A 16535-nucleotide genomic window follows, 5' to 3' on the forward strand; every position below is an offset into this window, starting at 1 on the left:
GATTCTGTGTGTCTCCCTCTTTCTCAGCCCCTTCCCCACTTGCATTCTCTTCTTCTCTCTCTCAAAAATAAACAAACATTAAAAAATTTAAAACACACACACACACACACACACACCATGGCCCAGGACTTAGTCTTATAGGGGACATCCTGAGTGCAAAATATGATGAACGAACAGTGACCCCTTCACTCTATGGACAGTTAAAGTAATAACTAGCTTGGACGATGAGAAGAATAATGGAAGCAGCCTGAGTTCAAACCTTGTCTCTGAAGTTTCCAGCCTGGGTGATCTTGTGCCAGTTACTTAACTTCTCTGTGTCTTAATTTCCTCATGTGTAAAATAATGGCAACAATTGTACCCACTTCTTAGGCCCGTTGTGAGGAGTTAATTCATATAAAGAGCTTAGAACAGTGTCTGGCTCCCACATAGTAAAGGACAGATATTCCTGCATGTTGGATAAAGCCAAAACAGAAAGGAGATTATTTCTCCAGGCATTTAAGTTTTCCGCCTGCATCTTTACAAGCCTTAATTCATTGAGCCTTAGTATTGAGGTTTTGGCTTTATAAGGAAGCAGACTTTCAGAAAGAGGCTCAGGAGTCATTTGTGAATGAATGCCCCTCAATCTGGGGCTGGTGAGAAGCAGGGTAGGATTGTTATTTAAGAGGGAGAAAGGCTGGAAGAATTAAAATCTAGCGGGGATGAGATCCAGCATGATCTTTCTTTTCTTGCTATTGAAACAACAACAACAACAACAACAACAACAACAACAACAACAACAACAACAACAACAAAACTTCCAGGCGAAAATGAGTAAATATGACTCCTAGCGAGAGCGGGGGAGCTACAGATCTTACCCAAAGAATTCAGTGGTCTACCTTGGCCACTCTTTTGTGCTTTAAAAATCTCTGGATTTAAAAATGAAAACGTGACTTCCCACCTCCCCTTCCCCCCACCCCCCAAACCACCCTACTGCTTTAGTCTTGGTCATATAGCAGTTTAGTACCGAATTCTACAAAACGCCAAATGTTCCGTAGAAACTTCTGTTTGCTTATGTTGTACGGTCTAACAATGCAGACTCTACACTAACAGAAGAAATTAGTATAGGTTGTGTCAAATCGTGTTAAAATACAACATTAAATAAATGCAAAGAGCCCAGAACAAAGAAAGTGATTAAGCTGGTTTAACTGCATTCAACCCACTATGCTAAATCCCTGTAGGGGGCTTGAGTTAAACAACAAATTTGGTTTCTTGGCCTAAATCCTTTTCTTCAAAGAAGAAATGTTTCTTGTGAGTAATTCCGATAAATTTGTTTTCATCTTCTTCATTTCTTAGTCCCTAGGGAAGCTGGGGGGGGGGGTGGTGAAAAGAACCCATCTGATTGGGTTCCATTTTAGGAAGAGATGGGACTGTGAAGAATGGAAGAGAGGCAGATCAGTTATACAGCTAAAGAGGCACTGGGTGAACTGAGGAACGGGAGGTGTGTGATTGTTCAGCCCCAGAAAAAGGCCAGCTAGTGACACCCGGGATGAGGATTTTACCCGGCAGTGAATCAAGGAAGACTGAGAGGGAGATAATAAGGTGTAATTATAGCAGTGCTGTTAGTGCCTGTTTATGGGGTCTGGCAGCAATTTGGTTGAACACCCCTCATTTTGAGAAATTTGTAATTTGGCAGTGAGAATTCCTGCCTTAAAATTTGGCTCCAACCCTCACAGTTTAATATTGCAAAATCTGGGAAATGTTGAAATGTGGCTGCTATTCTAATTGAACTTTTTCAGGCTCTTTCGAATTGGTTTTTTTCCTGCTGGATCCCGAAACAACCGCCTTTTTAAAAGTTCGGGAAGGTGTTTTTGGACTACAAACTCAAGTAAGCTCACGAGCTGATGTCCTGCTCTGGTGAACGCTCCTGACTCACATCTTTGTGTACATACAGCTGCGGGGGGCGGGGAGGGGGGGAGAGGCTTTAACTTGAAAAACCCGAGTTCCTTCTGTTCGGTAGCCCTTTAAAAATTCCCCCCAGTCAGTATTTTGTTTAATTTCCTTTGAGTCGCAGCGGTGCAACGTGGTGTTGCTCTTGGTTTTATCAACCCACTGCCTCCCCCAAGATTATTCCCCGTTGTTTTAAAGTAGAAGGGAGGTCACCAGGCTGTAGTGAAATGTGGCCAACTCCGGCTGGGACCAAGTTGGCCCAACCGGCTTCTCTAAAGTAACTGGAAGTTTTCTGACAGGAAACCGGTCAGTTCTTGTAAGTCTCGGCACCGGTTCCCACGGCCCCGGCGGCGGCGGCGCCCCCGACGCCCCTCTCGGGGCCGGGGAGGGGCGCGGGGTGCGGGGCGCTGTGGGCGGCAGGGGGCAGCAGCGGGAACCCGTTGTTCTCGAGGTGGGGGGTGGGGCGGGAAGCCGCGCCCCCCCCCGTTTCCGCGCCCCGCTCCCTCCCCTCCCCCTCTCGCGCCTTCCCTCCCCTCCCCGCGGGGAGGAGGGCGGGGGCGCGGAGCCCTCCCCCGGGACAGGGGGGCGTGCGCGTCCCCTCCGCTCCCCTCCCCCCCGGCCGGGCTCTCCTGGCTCCCCGAGGCGGGAGTTTCCAGGAAGAGCTCAGAGCGCGGCCGCACCACCGAGCGCACGGAGACATCAAGTAGTCCCTCAGAGCGACCTTATTAGAGAATTCTAGCTGCCAGGGGCAGGCAGAGTCGCAACGCCGAAGAGATAGGGGGTGACAGCCGGCCTGAGGGCCTCAGGGAAAGAGGTCCGAGCTCCCACTTTGCCTTGCCGGAGAAAGACGTGTGGGGGAGGCGGAACGAGTTCCGGCGGAGGGCTCGGGCGCGCCCGGTGGAGTGAAGCGCCGCGCAGTCGAAGCGCTCACGGAGTTGAAGTGGGCGGGAAAACCCGGAACGGACTCTCCCTGACACGCCCAGGACCTCCCGTCCCATTTTTCGTGGGGGAGGGGACGAAAAAAAGCAACGGAGAGAAACGTGTTTCCTTTCCCGGCTACCTAAACCCCCACTGGAGAAAAAAGTGACGACCCGCCACCACGGGGTACGCGCGGCTGGACGCTCAGGTCCCGGCGCGGCGAGGAGGGGCCGCGTGGCTCCTCCTTCTCTAACGTCCGCGCCGTCGGCGCGGGGCGCGCGGTCAGAAACCCAGGCCTGTGCGCTGAAGGAGCTAGGCGCGCGCATGCGCGCGCTAGCGCGCGCTTCCCGCCCCTTTTCCTGAGAGCGTTCGCTTTCACCCCTCCCCCCACGTTCCTCAGCCGCCACCTCAGAGCCTCCCCCGCACCCAACCCTCTCTTTTCGGGGGAGGTGGCCCATCTTGCCTATCCACTGACTAACCCCTTCACCTCGGCTTTGCCCCGCCTCCCCTGAGCTTCGGTACAAACTCCGCAGCGAGCGCTCCGTTTTCACATTCCCGCCTCCGCCCTCTATTTCCCCTCCCAGCCCTGAAGCACTTCCTGCGAACTGCCCTGTTCTCGCTCTTCTGTGCGCGCCGCCTACTTCTTGCCCTAACTGGATGGCTGCTTTCACGTTGGCGGAGCCATGGGTTGTGATCCTGTGATTCTTCCTCTCTCTGAGTGGCGATCGCCTGCTCCATTTTACAGATGGGGAAGTTAAGGTCCAGAGGTCTGACTGGCTGGATTCTGAACACTCCTCGAGTTTTTTCCCCAAATCAAACCTGAGCTGACCCTGGAAAGATTTTTTTTTTTTTTTACTTGTATTTATTTTTGAGAGACAGAGCACAAGTGAGGGAGGGGCAAAGAGAGAATGAGACACAGAATCCAAAGCAGGCTCCAGGGTCTGAGCTGTCAGCACAGAGCCCGAGGCGGGGCTTGAACCCACGAACTGGGAGATCATGAGCGCAGTGGAAGTCAGGCACCCAACCGACTGAGCCACCCAGGCGTCCTGACCCTGGAAAGATTAAACCCTCGATTTCCACCAATTTTAAGCAACCTTGGAAAGCCAGTCCCCCAGTCTTTCTCTTGGGACCCTCAAACCTCTAGGGCAAGCCACAACAGACCGGTTAGCAAAAGCCATAGAAACAATTTACCCCAACTCAACTAGGTAAGTCAGAAGGGCCAAGAGCCAAGCCGGCATCTTAAGACACAGGCTTTTATTTTTTTTATTTTTTTTTCAAAAAAAAATTTTTTTTAACGTTTATTTTTGAGTCAGAGAGAGGCAGAGCATGAACAGGGGAAGGTCAGAGAGAGAGGGAGACACAGAATCGGAAGCAGGCTCCAGGCTCTGAGCCATCAGCACAGAGCCCGACGTGGGGCTCGAACTCACAGACCGTGAGATGGTGACCTGAGCCGAAGTCGGCTGCTTAACCGACTGAGCCACCCAGGCGCCCCAAGACACAGGCTTTTAGAGGTGATGGAGGTTATTTGCTCAATGTAAGGTCGTTTTTTTACCATGATGTGTAATATTTTCTCTTAGATCTTGTAATTCTCTTATTCCCTCCCCCCTTTGAGATTTTTTATTTTTCAGGATTTGAATACATTTTGATGGAATTGGCCTCCTCGATTAAGAAAAAAGACTTTTTTAGGGGCGTCTGGGGGGCTCAGTCGGTTAAGCGTCCAACTCTTCATTTTGGCTTAGGTCATGGATGATCTCATCGTTCTGGGATCTAGCCCCTTGTAGGGCTCTGTGCTGACAGCATTGAGCCTATTTGGGATTCTTGGAGAGAGACCCTCTCTCTCTGCTTCTCTCAAAAAAATTAACTTAGAAAAAATTTTTAATACCACTTTATTTTATAAAGATAACCTTTCCTTTTTGTTAATGTGGTTGGATATTATTATCCTGAATTCCCCCTCTTCCCAAAGTTACTTCTTCCCTGGGCTTCAGCTCTAAAGTTATCTCAAGTCCATGGGAGACAAGAGATGTCCTAGAGAATTCTTGAAGCACCACTACTGTAAACCTTTTGGTACCACAAACTTTAAAGCTATACCTGGGAACTGAAGGAAACAGGAGACTTGTGTAATTTTATGTATATCTAGAGATTGATTACTTCAGATTTAGGGGCACCCGGGTGGCTCAGTCGTGAAGCGTCCAGATTTGACTCAGGTCATGATCTCGCAGGTCATGAGTTCAGTCCCAGTCAGGTTCTGTGCTGACAGCTCAGAGCCTGGAGCCTGCTTCGGATTCTGTGTCTCCCTCTCTCTCTCCCCTTCCCTTGGCTCACACCTTGTCTCTCTCTCTCAAAAATAAACATTAAAAAAAAAAATTTTTTTTTAATTCAGATTCAAATGTTTTGAGAGTCTCATTCCAAGCATTGTAAATTTGGATCTGTTTTGTTACATTTTGTGTGAAATGACACTTTTATCATGATTTTCCTCTATTGTAAATATTTCTAAATTGTTTATTGGGCTGATGTCTTCTAATCATGATGGTGGTCTTAAGAACCAGTCCAGATTCATTACAAGAGAGTTTTTTGTTAAGTAGACTAAGAGTGTGGTGTGCTAACACTTTTCTGAACATTGTTCATCAAATGGATGCTTCCTATTTGCTAGGTCTTTCGTGGGATATAAAGTTGAACATGATAAGGCTATTCTTCTATTTTTTATTTTTTAATGTTTATTTTTGAGAGAGAGAAAGAGTGCAAGCGGGAGAGAGACATGGAGAGAGGGGGACAGAGGATCCGAAGTGGGCCCCGTGCTGACAGCAGCGAGCTGGATGCGGGGCTTGAACTCATTGAACCATGAGATCGTGACCTGAGCCACGTCAGATGCTCAACCAACCTGTGCCCTAAGACGGGGCTATTCGTAAAATGCAATCTAGTAGTGGAGATAAAACTACTACAGGCTCAAATCAGTAAAAACTCATTGTTATTTCTTATTATTAAAAAAAACCACACATAAGTTACATATGAATTTGTGGTTTCCACAATTCTCTCCCCTTGTTCACATGCAGTCCTCAGGTTCTGAACGTGTAGATCAAGAAACAGAGCAATGAATAGTTAAGAACGAGCTAAACAGAAAATGAGCAGGAGTGGGTAGTGATTTAATGGGAATGTGAATAATGGCACAGTCCAATATTGAAAAAAAAGACAACAAGGATGTCAGGAAAGAGAAATTTAAGTGTAAGAATGTCCGGGTCTTCGGATTTTAAATGCTGAAGAAAGATGGGAAAGCATTAGGAATTATGTACTATTTAACTTTGCATGAGTGCTCACAAACATAGTTTTTATTTCAGGAAGGATAAATAGCCTTGCATTTAAGCCGTTGCCTACATACATAGATTTGGTGAGGAATTTTAAGGAAGACCAGTGGTAGAGTGGTAACATCTAGGTTGCAGTGGAATTCAAACTTCCTAAAGCAGGAGGAGGGGAGAGTCCTGTGATTACTTTAAACAGACTCCAAACTTACCCACCCACTCCCAAAGAAAATCATTTAAAGTCAAAGAGATTAAATGTAACTTAAATCTTAAAGTACTTTTTGACCAATTTAGAAAGCATTGCATTTGAACTTTAGCATTTGAAGTTGCCCTTCTAAAATGATTTTTCCACTTTTTGCTCCATTCAAATACTCTATGTTTCTGCTGGGCTCTTGCTTCTGTAACCAGAGTTCACTGCAACTTCAACCTTGAAGTTACATCCTGGTCTGCAAACTGATGCTTCTCAGGGGGTTGGTGCTGTAAGATAAGTAACTAGGTTTTCAGCTCAATCTCATTTTCTTTTTCTTTCTTTCTTTCTTTCTCTTTCTTTCTTTTTCTTTCTTTCTTTCTTTCTTTCTTTCTTTCTTTCTTTCTTTCTTTCTTTCTTTCTTTCTTTCTTTCTTCTTTCATGTTTATTTATTTGAGAGAGAGAGAGAGAGAGAGAGAAAGAGAGAGAATCCCAAGCAGGCTCCATGCTGTCAGCACAGAGCCCGATAGAGGGCTCAAAATCACAAACTGTGAGATCCTGACCTGAGCCAAAATCAGATGCTTAACCACCTGAACCACCCAGACACCCCTATTTTTTTTTAAGAATTTTATTTTATTTTTTCAATGTTTATTTATTTTGAAAGAGGGAGGGAGAGCATGTGGGGGTGGGGGGAGGAGCAGAGAGAGAGAGACAATCCCAAGCAGGCTCCATGCTCAGTGCAGGGGCCAATGCAGGGCTTGATCCCACTAACCATGAGATCACGACCTGAGCTGAAACCGAGTCGGACGCTTAGCTGACTGAGCCACCCAGGCACCCCAATCTCATTTTGTTTCTAACTTTTAAAATCAAAAGTTAAATTGTGAGAACCTCAGAACATAGTCTTTCTTAGGTGAAATGAAAACATTACATGTGAGAATGCACTACTTTTTATTAAATCTGGGGATCATTTTCAGAATTCTTATATGTGACTGTATTGTTACTTATAACCTGCAACAGTGGCCCATAGACAGTAGAGTCAAGCTGCTGTGGTTTATTATCACTAATCTGGGACAACAGTGGCGCTATCTGATTTCTTAAGGGAAAGTCACATTGTAGACTAAAACCTATAGAAAAATTGACACAAGTCATCAGCTCTTTCCTAATGGAATTTAGGCCTTGTTTTCCCCTTTATTGTCCACCTCTGTGTCATTTAGCATAAACATATCTTTATTGTTGGTCCTCCATGAAAGCTGGAATTCATAAGGGTTCTGTTTCTTCATTTTAGAAGCCACGGTACATTCACCAAGCCTTCTAAAGATGACTTCTGGCTGCTGCTACTGACTCCATTCTTTGTGGGATCCTGGGTATGTCATTCCTCTTATTTGGGCTTCCGTTTCTCTACCTTGGGTCTTGCTGGACCCACAACCAGCTCAAGGCCATTCTTCAGGGGGCCACTTTTTTTGCCTTAGTGCTGCAGGGCCCTGGACTCTTAAAGCAATTTATTCTTTTATTCAAATCAGTGTCTTCAAGTCGTATCTAGTTTTTCTATATTTGTGTGATAACTTTTATGTTGGAGGACTGAAACTTTGGGCTTGAATAACAATGTGATGTTAAGGTAGGGCCTTCGGGAGGCTGGGATTACCAAGAGACTATATCAGGGGTTCTAAACCGGGCATCCAGGATAAAATTCACGACCATGGATGGGGAGAAAATTACATCTTTGTTTTCACTAATATTGAAATTTAGCACTTCCTTTTAGTATGAGTGTTAGTAACAAAATCATAGCAGTATTAGCAGTTCTGTACTTGGGAATGTCACTGATAGAAATCACAGATAATTTCCTACCACATTGCAGTTGCTGCAGACCTGTTGATAAGAGTTTGCACTCTTTTTTAAATTTAATGTTCTTATTTTTATTTTTGAGAGAGAGAGAGAGTATGAACGGGGGAGGAGCAGAGAGAGAGGGAGACACAGAATCCGAAACAGGCTCCAGGCTCCGAACTGTCAGCACAGAGCCCGACGCGGGGCTCAAACTAACAAACTGAGAGATCATGACCTGAGCCAGTCGGATGCTTAACCGACTGAGCCACCCAGGCACCCCTGAAGTCTTTACTACTAGATCTTGTTATTTATTCTGTTAATAATGAAGCACATTGTATCATAAATTTTTAATATTTTGATCACTATTTCAGTATGTTGCATTTGGAAACCTATGTAATGTCGTCTGTAATTATTTAATGAGTTTAAAAACATCATTCTGACGAGAGGTCTGTAGGCTTCTCCACATTGACAAAGGAGTCCATGGTACAAAGAATGATTAAGAACCCTTGCTTTGGGACACCTGGGTGACACAGTTAGTTAAATGTCTGGCTTTTGAGCTTGGCTCAGGTCATGATCTCACAGGTTGTGAATTTGAGCCCCACATCGGGCTCTGCGCTGACAGCATGGAGCCTGCTTGGGATTCTGTCTCTCCCTCCCTCTGCCCCTCCTCAACTTGTGTCCTCTCTCTCTCAAAATAAGTAAACTTAAAAAAAAAAAAAAAAGAACCCTGCTTTAATCAAAATAATTACTATTGGTAACGGGTTATAAACCATTGAATGAGATAAGAGCCTATGAGTCCACACTGATATAAAGAAGTAAATAAATCATTATATAAATGTAGGAAAAGTGAAAGCATTTCCTATCAGAGGATGACAACTAGTAAGTATAGATGAAATGGTGGAGTGAGAAACTCACTCATGGATGCTGAAACTGGCAAAATGGGTGAAAGTTTGATGAGGAGCAGGATATTTGCATGGTGAAGTATCTCTCCATAAACGACTTTAATAATTATAAAGGGGAAATAGTGGAGGATCCTCTTTAATACCACCTTCACCAAGTCATCAAGCCTACGTCATCTCTTAATAAGAAGTGCTGAGGACACAACATTGCTTCACTGGTAATCCTGCCAAAAATGTACAAACAGAATCTAATCATGAGGAAATGTCAAACAAACCCAAATTGAGAGCCATTTTACAAAATAACTGGCCTGTACCCTTCAAAAAATGTCAAGGTCAGGAGGGGTGCCTGGGTGGCTCAGTCGGTTAAGCGGCCGACTTCGGCTCAGGTCATGATCTCGCGGTCCGTGGGTTCGAGCGCTGCGTCGGGCTCTGTGCTAACAGCACAGAGCCTGGAGCCTGTTTCAGATTCTGTGTCTCCCTCTCTCTGACCCTCCCCTGTTCATGCTCTGTCTCTCCCTGTCTCAAAAATAAATAAAATGTTAAAAAAAATTTAAAGGGGCGCCTGGGTGGCGCAGTTGGTTAAGCGTCCGACTTCAGCCAGGTCACGATCTCGCGGTCCGTGAGTTCGAGCCCCGCGTCAGGCTCTGGGCTGATGGCTCGGAGCCTGGAGCCTGTTTCTGATTCTGTGTCTCCCTCTCTCTCTGCCCCTCCCCCGTTCATGCTCTGTCTCTCTCTGTCCCAAAAATAAATAAAAAACGTTGAAAAAAAAAATTAAAAAAAAAAATTAAAAAAAAAAAAAGTCAAGGTCAGGAAACAACAGAAAGGCTGAGAAAGGCTGAGGAACTGGTCCAGATTAAAAGAGGCAAAAGAGACATGAAAACTGAATGTAGTGTGTGACCTTAGATTTGATCCTGGACTAGGAAAAAAAAAAAAAAAAAAAGCCCTAAAAAATGCTTTTAGTACAAATGGCAACATTTAACATGGATCGTGAATTAGATAATAGTATTGTATCAATGTTAAATGTCCCAATTTTTATATCTATACTGTGGCTGCATAGAGAATGACCTTGTTCTTAGTAAATAACACACGGAAGTATTTAGGAGTAAAAGAGTGTGATATCTAAGTCTCAAATGGTTCAGAAAAAATGCATATATTTATAAGTCTATATATATAAAGGTAGAATAGTAAGGCATATGGAGCAGAGGTAATAAAATTTGATTTGGATAAAAAACTTAAGAGGAGTTCCTTCTACTATTCTTTTTTTTTTTTTTTTTTATGTTTTATTTATTCTTAGAGAGAGAGACAGAGCATGAGCATAGGAGCAGCAGAGCGGAGGAGGAGCAGAGCAAGAGAGGGACACAGAATTGGAAGCAGGCTCCAGGCTCCGAGGGAGCTTCCAGCCCAGAGCCCGCCACGGGGCTCAAACTCACAAGCCGTGAGATCATGACCTGAGCCGAAGTCGGCCGCTCAACTGACTGAGCCACCCAGGTGCCCCATACTATTCTTTTGTTGTTGTTGTTGTTGTTAAGTTTTTATTTAAATTCCAGTTAGTTAACATACAGTGTAATATTAGTTTCAGGTGCACAATATAGTGATTCAACACTTTCATACAACACCCAGTGTTCATCATAACAAGTGCATCCTTAATCCCCAGCACCTACTTCACCCATCCCCCCACACCCACCTCCCTACTGTGTGTTCTCTGTAGTTAAGATTCCTTCTACTATTCTTGAAATGTTCTGTCAGTTTGAAATTATATTGTTTTAGATCATTTGTTACACCCCCTCACTTTGAGGAGGTGAAAATTCATATTTTGGAAGGTGAAGACTCGCTCAAGATCGCAACAAGTTAGTGACAAGAGTTAGGGCCCAAACTCAGATCTCCAGATGTCAGTCCTCTTTTTACAACACTAACTGATCCTTTGGTGTTTGTGTTTGGATGGCAAAAATTGAGCCACCCCTTTTTACTTCTCTTTTTAGTTTCTTGGTTCCTTAGAGCTAGTTCCTTCTGCTAGAGAACCACAGTAACATAACTAAATGCTTCTTTCAGTTCCTTCATGATTAGGCAAGGATCAATTTGAAGTTTTCGAGCTTATGGTTGGGATACCCCTTTCTCTTGTAGGTTCAGCATCTTTCTTTACTGCCAACCTTTTCTGTACATAATTGGTTTCTTTTATATGGTATTACTTGTAACCCTTCTCCCATAGAGTAATGGTTTATTATATTGTTTAAACTTTTTTCCATAGGTCACGCCATCTCAAGGTCTTTTTATGTACTCTCAAGAAAATTGTATATTTTCTGGGACGCCTGGCTGGCTTAGTCAGTGGAGCATGTAACTCTTGATCTTGGAGTTGTGGGTTTGAGTCCCACACTGGGTGTAGAGGTTACTTAAAAATAAAAAATAATAAACAAATAAATAAACAAACAAATAAATAAAATGTTAAAAAAATAAAATTGTATGGGGGCACCTGGGTGGCTCAGTCGGTTAAGCATCCAACTTAGGCTCAGTCATGATCTCACAGGTTGTGGGTTCAAGCCCCACGTTGGGCTCTGTGCTGACAGCTCAGAACCTGGAGCCTGCTTCAGATTCTGTGTCTCCTCTCTCTGCCCCTCCCGATGGGTCTCTCTCTCTCAAAAATGAATACAAACATTACATTTTTTAAATAAAAAAATAAAAAATAAAATAAAATTGTATGTTTTCATTTCTGTGATTCTATGATTCCATTTTCTTGATGGAAAATTAAGGCATAATATGCTGGGAGAAAGAGAGGATATAGCATCTCAGAATTATAGTCTTAAGGAGAGTAATCTAACCACAGTAGTTGGTGTGGGTCATTTAATAGTTCTACTAGTTACTGACTAATATCAGCTTTATAAAGAAATTAAGGGCTCAAATATGTTGTTTTCTATTTACATAGAAATCAGCTAATTATCATCGGTATGAAGACTCCTTGTCTCCAAATGGGATAATGGAAAATAATTAACTTGAACCATATGAAATTGCTAGTTTTGTCACAACTGAATATCAACAGTTTTATATATGGCTCAACCTAATAGCAGTAAGTACATTATTAGATTTATTTTAGGTTATTAAATTGGGTTATTTTCTCTTCTCTTAGAGTGTTGGTAGAAAAATGGAGACCGTTCATGTGGGATCTGTTCTTGACTCTTCAACTTCTCTCAGTTTCTTTTCCTACTTTGGCTGTTCCTGTCTTCACTCCCTCTGTGAGAGCCTTGCTAGGCTTCAGATTCCTCCAAATTTCCATCTTGGCTTCTATTACCTTCCACCACTTGGGAGCCTTCCATTGATTCTTAGAAAGTTAAAGATGGAATATCAGAGGCAGTTTGTTCAATTTCCTTATACCCCAGATGAGGAAACAGAAGCTAGCATTATAACGCTGGTATCTGAGAGGTGGGGCAAGAATGCAATAGCCTGAACTCCCAAGACCCCGTTCTTTCTATCTCAGCACCCATGTTCTTATCTGGATCTTATATTTCCTGCAGTGTAAGTGTATGGACTTGGGTCTATCTGTCAGTCTCTCTCTCTTTCCTATCCTTATCTTTTACTTAGCTCTCAATTCTCAATCACCTGGATCTTCCTTATTTCCTCAGTTTTGCCTTTCTGCCATTCCAGAGCAGACTTAGCTTATGCATTCTGTCTGTCATTTTTGCCATGGCGAAAGGTGAAGAAATAGTTGTATTCCGTGATTTTTACTTCCTGGGGTGATACAATGGGGGAGTGGCTGAGATCATTTTATTTTAAGATAATGAAAGCTACCCTTGTATATTTGTGTATCTTCAGTGCATTATCTTATACTTACACAGTATTTTGAAAATAATTTAAGAAAAAATAGTGGTTGATAATATCTGCCTCCACCATAAAAAATTCCATAGTCCAATGGAAACAATTGACAAGAATTAGAATATTATTAGTTAATGAATGAGCAATCTTCTGTTAAGCCCCCAAAAGTAGAGTCTTGAATTGTATTCGACTTGCTGAAAAAATACCATTATCTATATTCCTAAAATATGAATTGTTTATTCGAAAAGACCTTTGGTAATCAGGTTCACAGGAACAGAGTAAAGTATCAAGAAAAAGAATTAGCAAGAAGGAAGTGAAAGACGAGGGTAGTGAACAAGTCTTTGGGTCCTAATAATAATGTAGATTTTTTTTTTAATTTCCTTAAGTAATCTCCAAGACCAACGTGGGGTTCAAACTCATTACCCCGAGATCAAGAGTCACATGCTCTACCAACTGAGCAGCCAGGCTCCCTAATGTAGCAATTCTTAAAGGGAAGAGGAATGGCAATAATAATTTCTCATAACTTATGTATTTTTAAGATAGTTCTGTTAGCGATTCAGCCCCTAGTTAACAAAACCTGGAAGAAAATGTTTGGTGTATGGATCTGGTACCTTGAGGAGTATCTCAGATTTTTTTTCTCCTTTAAAGACTTAGCTGTTGATAAGAAGTTCCCTGTAAACACCTTATTTTGTCAGCATTTGCATCTTTGCAGCCCAGGAATTTGGTTTTATGTGCTTTACCTGCTTCAGGATAAATTGACCTTCTATTGGTAGGTGTGTGGTATGCAAAATGCTACTTCAGCAGGGACTTTGGGTAAGCACTGACTGATGGATGTAAGAAGTCAATGGAGACTTTGTCCTAAGGCCAGTGTTTGTATTTTCTTCCTTCTGCCATGTAGCTTTTCAGAGAAATAGTCTTTGGGTTTTTTTTATTAGTTAATCTCCCACTGCCATCCCCCAACCCACCCCCATCTTCACGTCCCCACCATCTTTTTATGTGTAAACTAAGCCTTTGTTGAAAGCAATTTATGGCAAAGTTATACAATTTTCTTCGGAAAATAAAAAATGGATATGTATGTGAGTATCTCTGGTCTCTTTTCCTTTTCAAGCTTTAATCACCCTGTTATTCATAGACCTGATTTGGAAAAATGAAGAAAAGAAAGGACTATTCATTTGAGGTAAATGGTGTTAACCATGAATAATTGTAAATGGGCTTTTAGAGACTTAATGATTCTGTCTTAATAAGGTAACAACCCTTAATTCCCTAAGTTTATAACCTACGAACTTGCAGAGTTTTCTCCAACTATCAGTTGTTCCTGTTAGACAGCCAGAGCTGAAAAGATGTAGTATGTATCTCAGGGTTCATTCACAATTATAAAGTGAAACTGAAATGTGACAAACAGATTACTAGATGCCTTATCAAATACAGAGAAATCAGTCGCTCATTACTCATGCCTCTCTTCTACAAGTATTTCCTACAAATACAGTGGGCAATACATTTAAAATGTTTTCACTTTAGCTTATTTTACTAATAGCTATTATCCTTTTATTTGTTGAATTTGCTCCAGGACTCCAGAAAAAAAAAAAGCCTTCCTGATAAACTTTAAAGAATGACACTGCTGATGACTACCCTTTCAGATTTCTTCTTGACCGAAGGGTTTAACTGATGAACTTGTCTTAGTCAAGAAACTACCTAGATCCATTCTGCTTGTTCAGGATTCACCAATCTCTTAAAATTTGTTTCAAATGCCTTCATCTTCATGAAAATTTTCTAATAAGATGGCCAAGATGATCTTTTCTTCTCTTTTAGCCATCCACTGACACATTATACATACCAGTGTTTACCAAGCCAGCTGGATTCTTTGAGATATTACTAGGTGTTCAGAGTGAAATAAATTTAGTAAACATGGTATATTATTTCCCTCTCTTGAATATATGTATAATTTATATTATGCATATATTATGAATGAATATTAAAGTCTCTGAGAAGATCTGCAATAAAAGAAATCTGCCTAATTTTGTTTAGTCCATTGTACTTAGTAAATACTTTCTAAATTGCAAGTTGTAACTCAAATGTCACTTTCTGCAGGAAGACTTTCATGACTCCCTCAGGCAGTATCCAATGTGTCTACCACTGAATTCACATAGCTTAGACTTACACTATAAAGTGCTATAAAAATTTAGTTTCCGTTAATATTATGATATAATCTTTTGATTGTAAGCAACAGACAACTCAACTCAAACTGGCTTAAACAATTAAGGAATGGGCACCTAGGTAGCTCAGTTGGTTAAGCTCGGCTTAGTTTCGGCTCATGTCACAATCTCACAGATTTGTGAGATTGCACCCCACGTCAGGCTCTATGCTAACAGCACAGCATGGAGACTGCTTGGGATTTTCTCTCTCTCTCTCTGTCTCTCTCTGACCCTCCCCCACTCATCATGCTTTCTCTCTCTCTCTCAAAATAAATAAACATTAAAATAAATTAAGAGAATTTGTTAATCGTCACCTGAAACTTGGTCCTCAGTATAGAGGCTCAGTGATATTAGCAAAGACCTGATTTCTTTTACAAAATCTTTGATTTTCTAAATTTTGCTCGGTATGGGTCAATATGCTCAATCTCAATATGACTGTAGCAGTTTCTAAGAGAGCTGTATGTGCTTCCCTCATCTCTAGTAGTAAAAGAACATCTCTCAAGGCAGCTACTTCAGAATAGCAAGGAAGCATCTTTCTCAGAAGCCCCAGCAAAGATCTTTTCATATCTCATCGGTTTGAATTATTGTCACTTGCCTGTCACTGAACTAATCAATGTCCATGGAGATAGGATGTGCTGGACTTAAGCCAATAAGGGCTACCCTGGATTTGAGTGTGAAGTCAGCTTCTTTAGAAGCTTCCTTATGTTATTACACATAAGAGAATACGGATACTGTACTAATAGGAAGGAGGAACTGAAGTTGGGAAGCCAAAACCAATAAAAATCCACTGCATGATGCTTACCACTATCCATTACTTCTGTATCAATACATTGATGCATTAATCCAAACATAATTAGTACATTGATTAATCATTCTGTAGTAGTTAACTTTCTTCAAACAAAAACTTGTACACAAATGTTCATAGCAGCAATATTTATAATAGCCTGAAAGTGGAAACAATCCAGGTGTCTGTCAGCTGATGAATGGATAAACAAAATGTGGTATAATCATACAATGGAATGTTGCTTAGAAATAAAAAAGAATGAAGTACTGAAACTTGTTAGAACATGGATGAAACTCGAAAATGTTATGTTAAATGTAAGAAGCCAGTCTAAAAAGGCTATATATTGTATGATTCCACTTATATGAAATGTACAGAATAGGAAAATTCATAGAGACAGAGTAGATTAGTGGCCACCACAGGCTCTAGGAGGAGGTGGAAATGGGATGTGGTTGCTAGTAGATACAAGGTTTTCTTTGGGGGTGATGAAAATGTTCTGGAATCACATAGTGGTGATGCTTGCACAACTTTGTGAATGTACTTAAAACCATTGATGAATTGTACACTTTTATTTTTTCAAGATTTTATATTTTTAAGTGATCTCTACACCCAACATGGGGCTCGAGCTTACAAGCCCAAGATCAAGAGTTGTATGCTCCACTGACTGAGCCAGCCAGGCAACCCTGTACCCTTTAAATTTAAATGATAAATGTTATG

The 16535-nt window shown here is 42.0% G+C and overlaps 1 long non-coding RNA gene across 1 annotated transcript; it reads left to right on the forward strand.

Moving 5' to 3' along the window:
• The first annotated feature begins 2540 nt into the window (after nucleotides 1–2540).
• On the forward strand, nucleotides 2541–14758 carry LOC122241058. The gene is made up of 5 exons (XR_006221001.1): nucleotides 2541–3030; nucleotides 7610–7688; nucleotides 11962–12102; nucleotides 13954–14022; nucleotides 14413–14758. It is a non-coding gene; the product is annotated as an uncharacterized LOC122241058 (long non-coding RNA).
• Nucleotides 14759–16535: the final 1777 nt, after the last annotated feature.

Source organism: Panthera tigris, chromosome C1, assembly GCF_018350195.1.
Source record: "Panthera tigris isolate Pti1 chromosome C1, P.tigris_Pti1_mat1.1, whole genome shotgun sequence".
Classification (NCBI taxonomy): domain Eukaryota; kingdom Metazoa; phylum Chordata; class Mammalia; order Carnivora; family Felidae; genus Panthera; species Panthera tigris.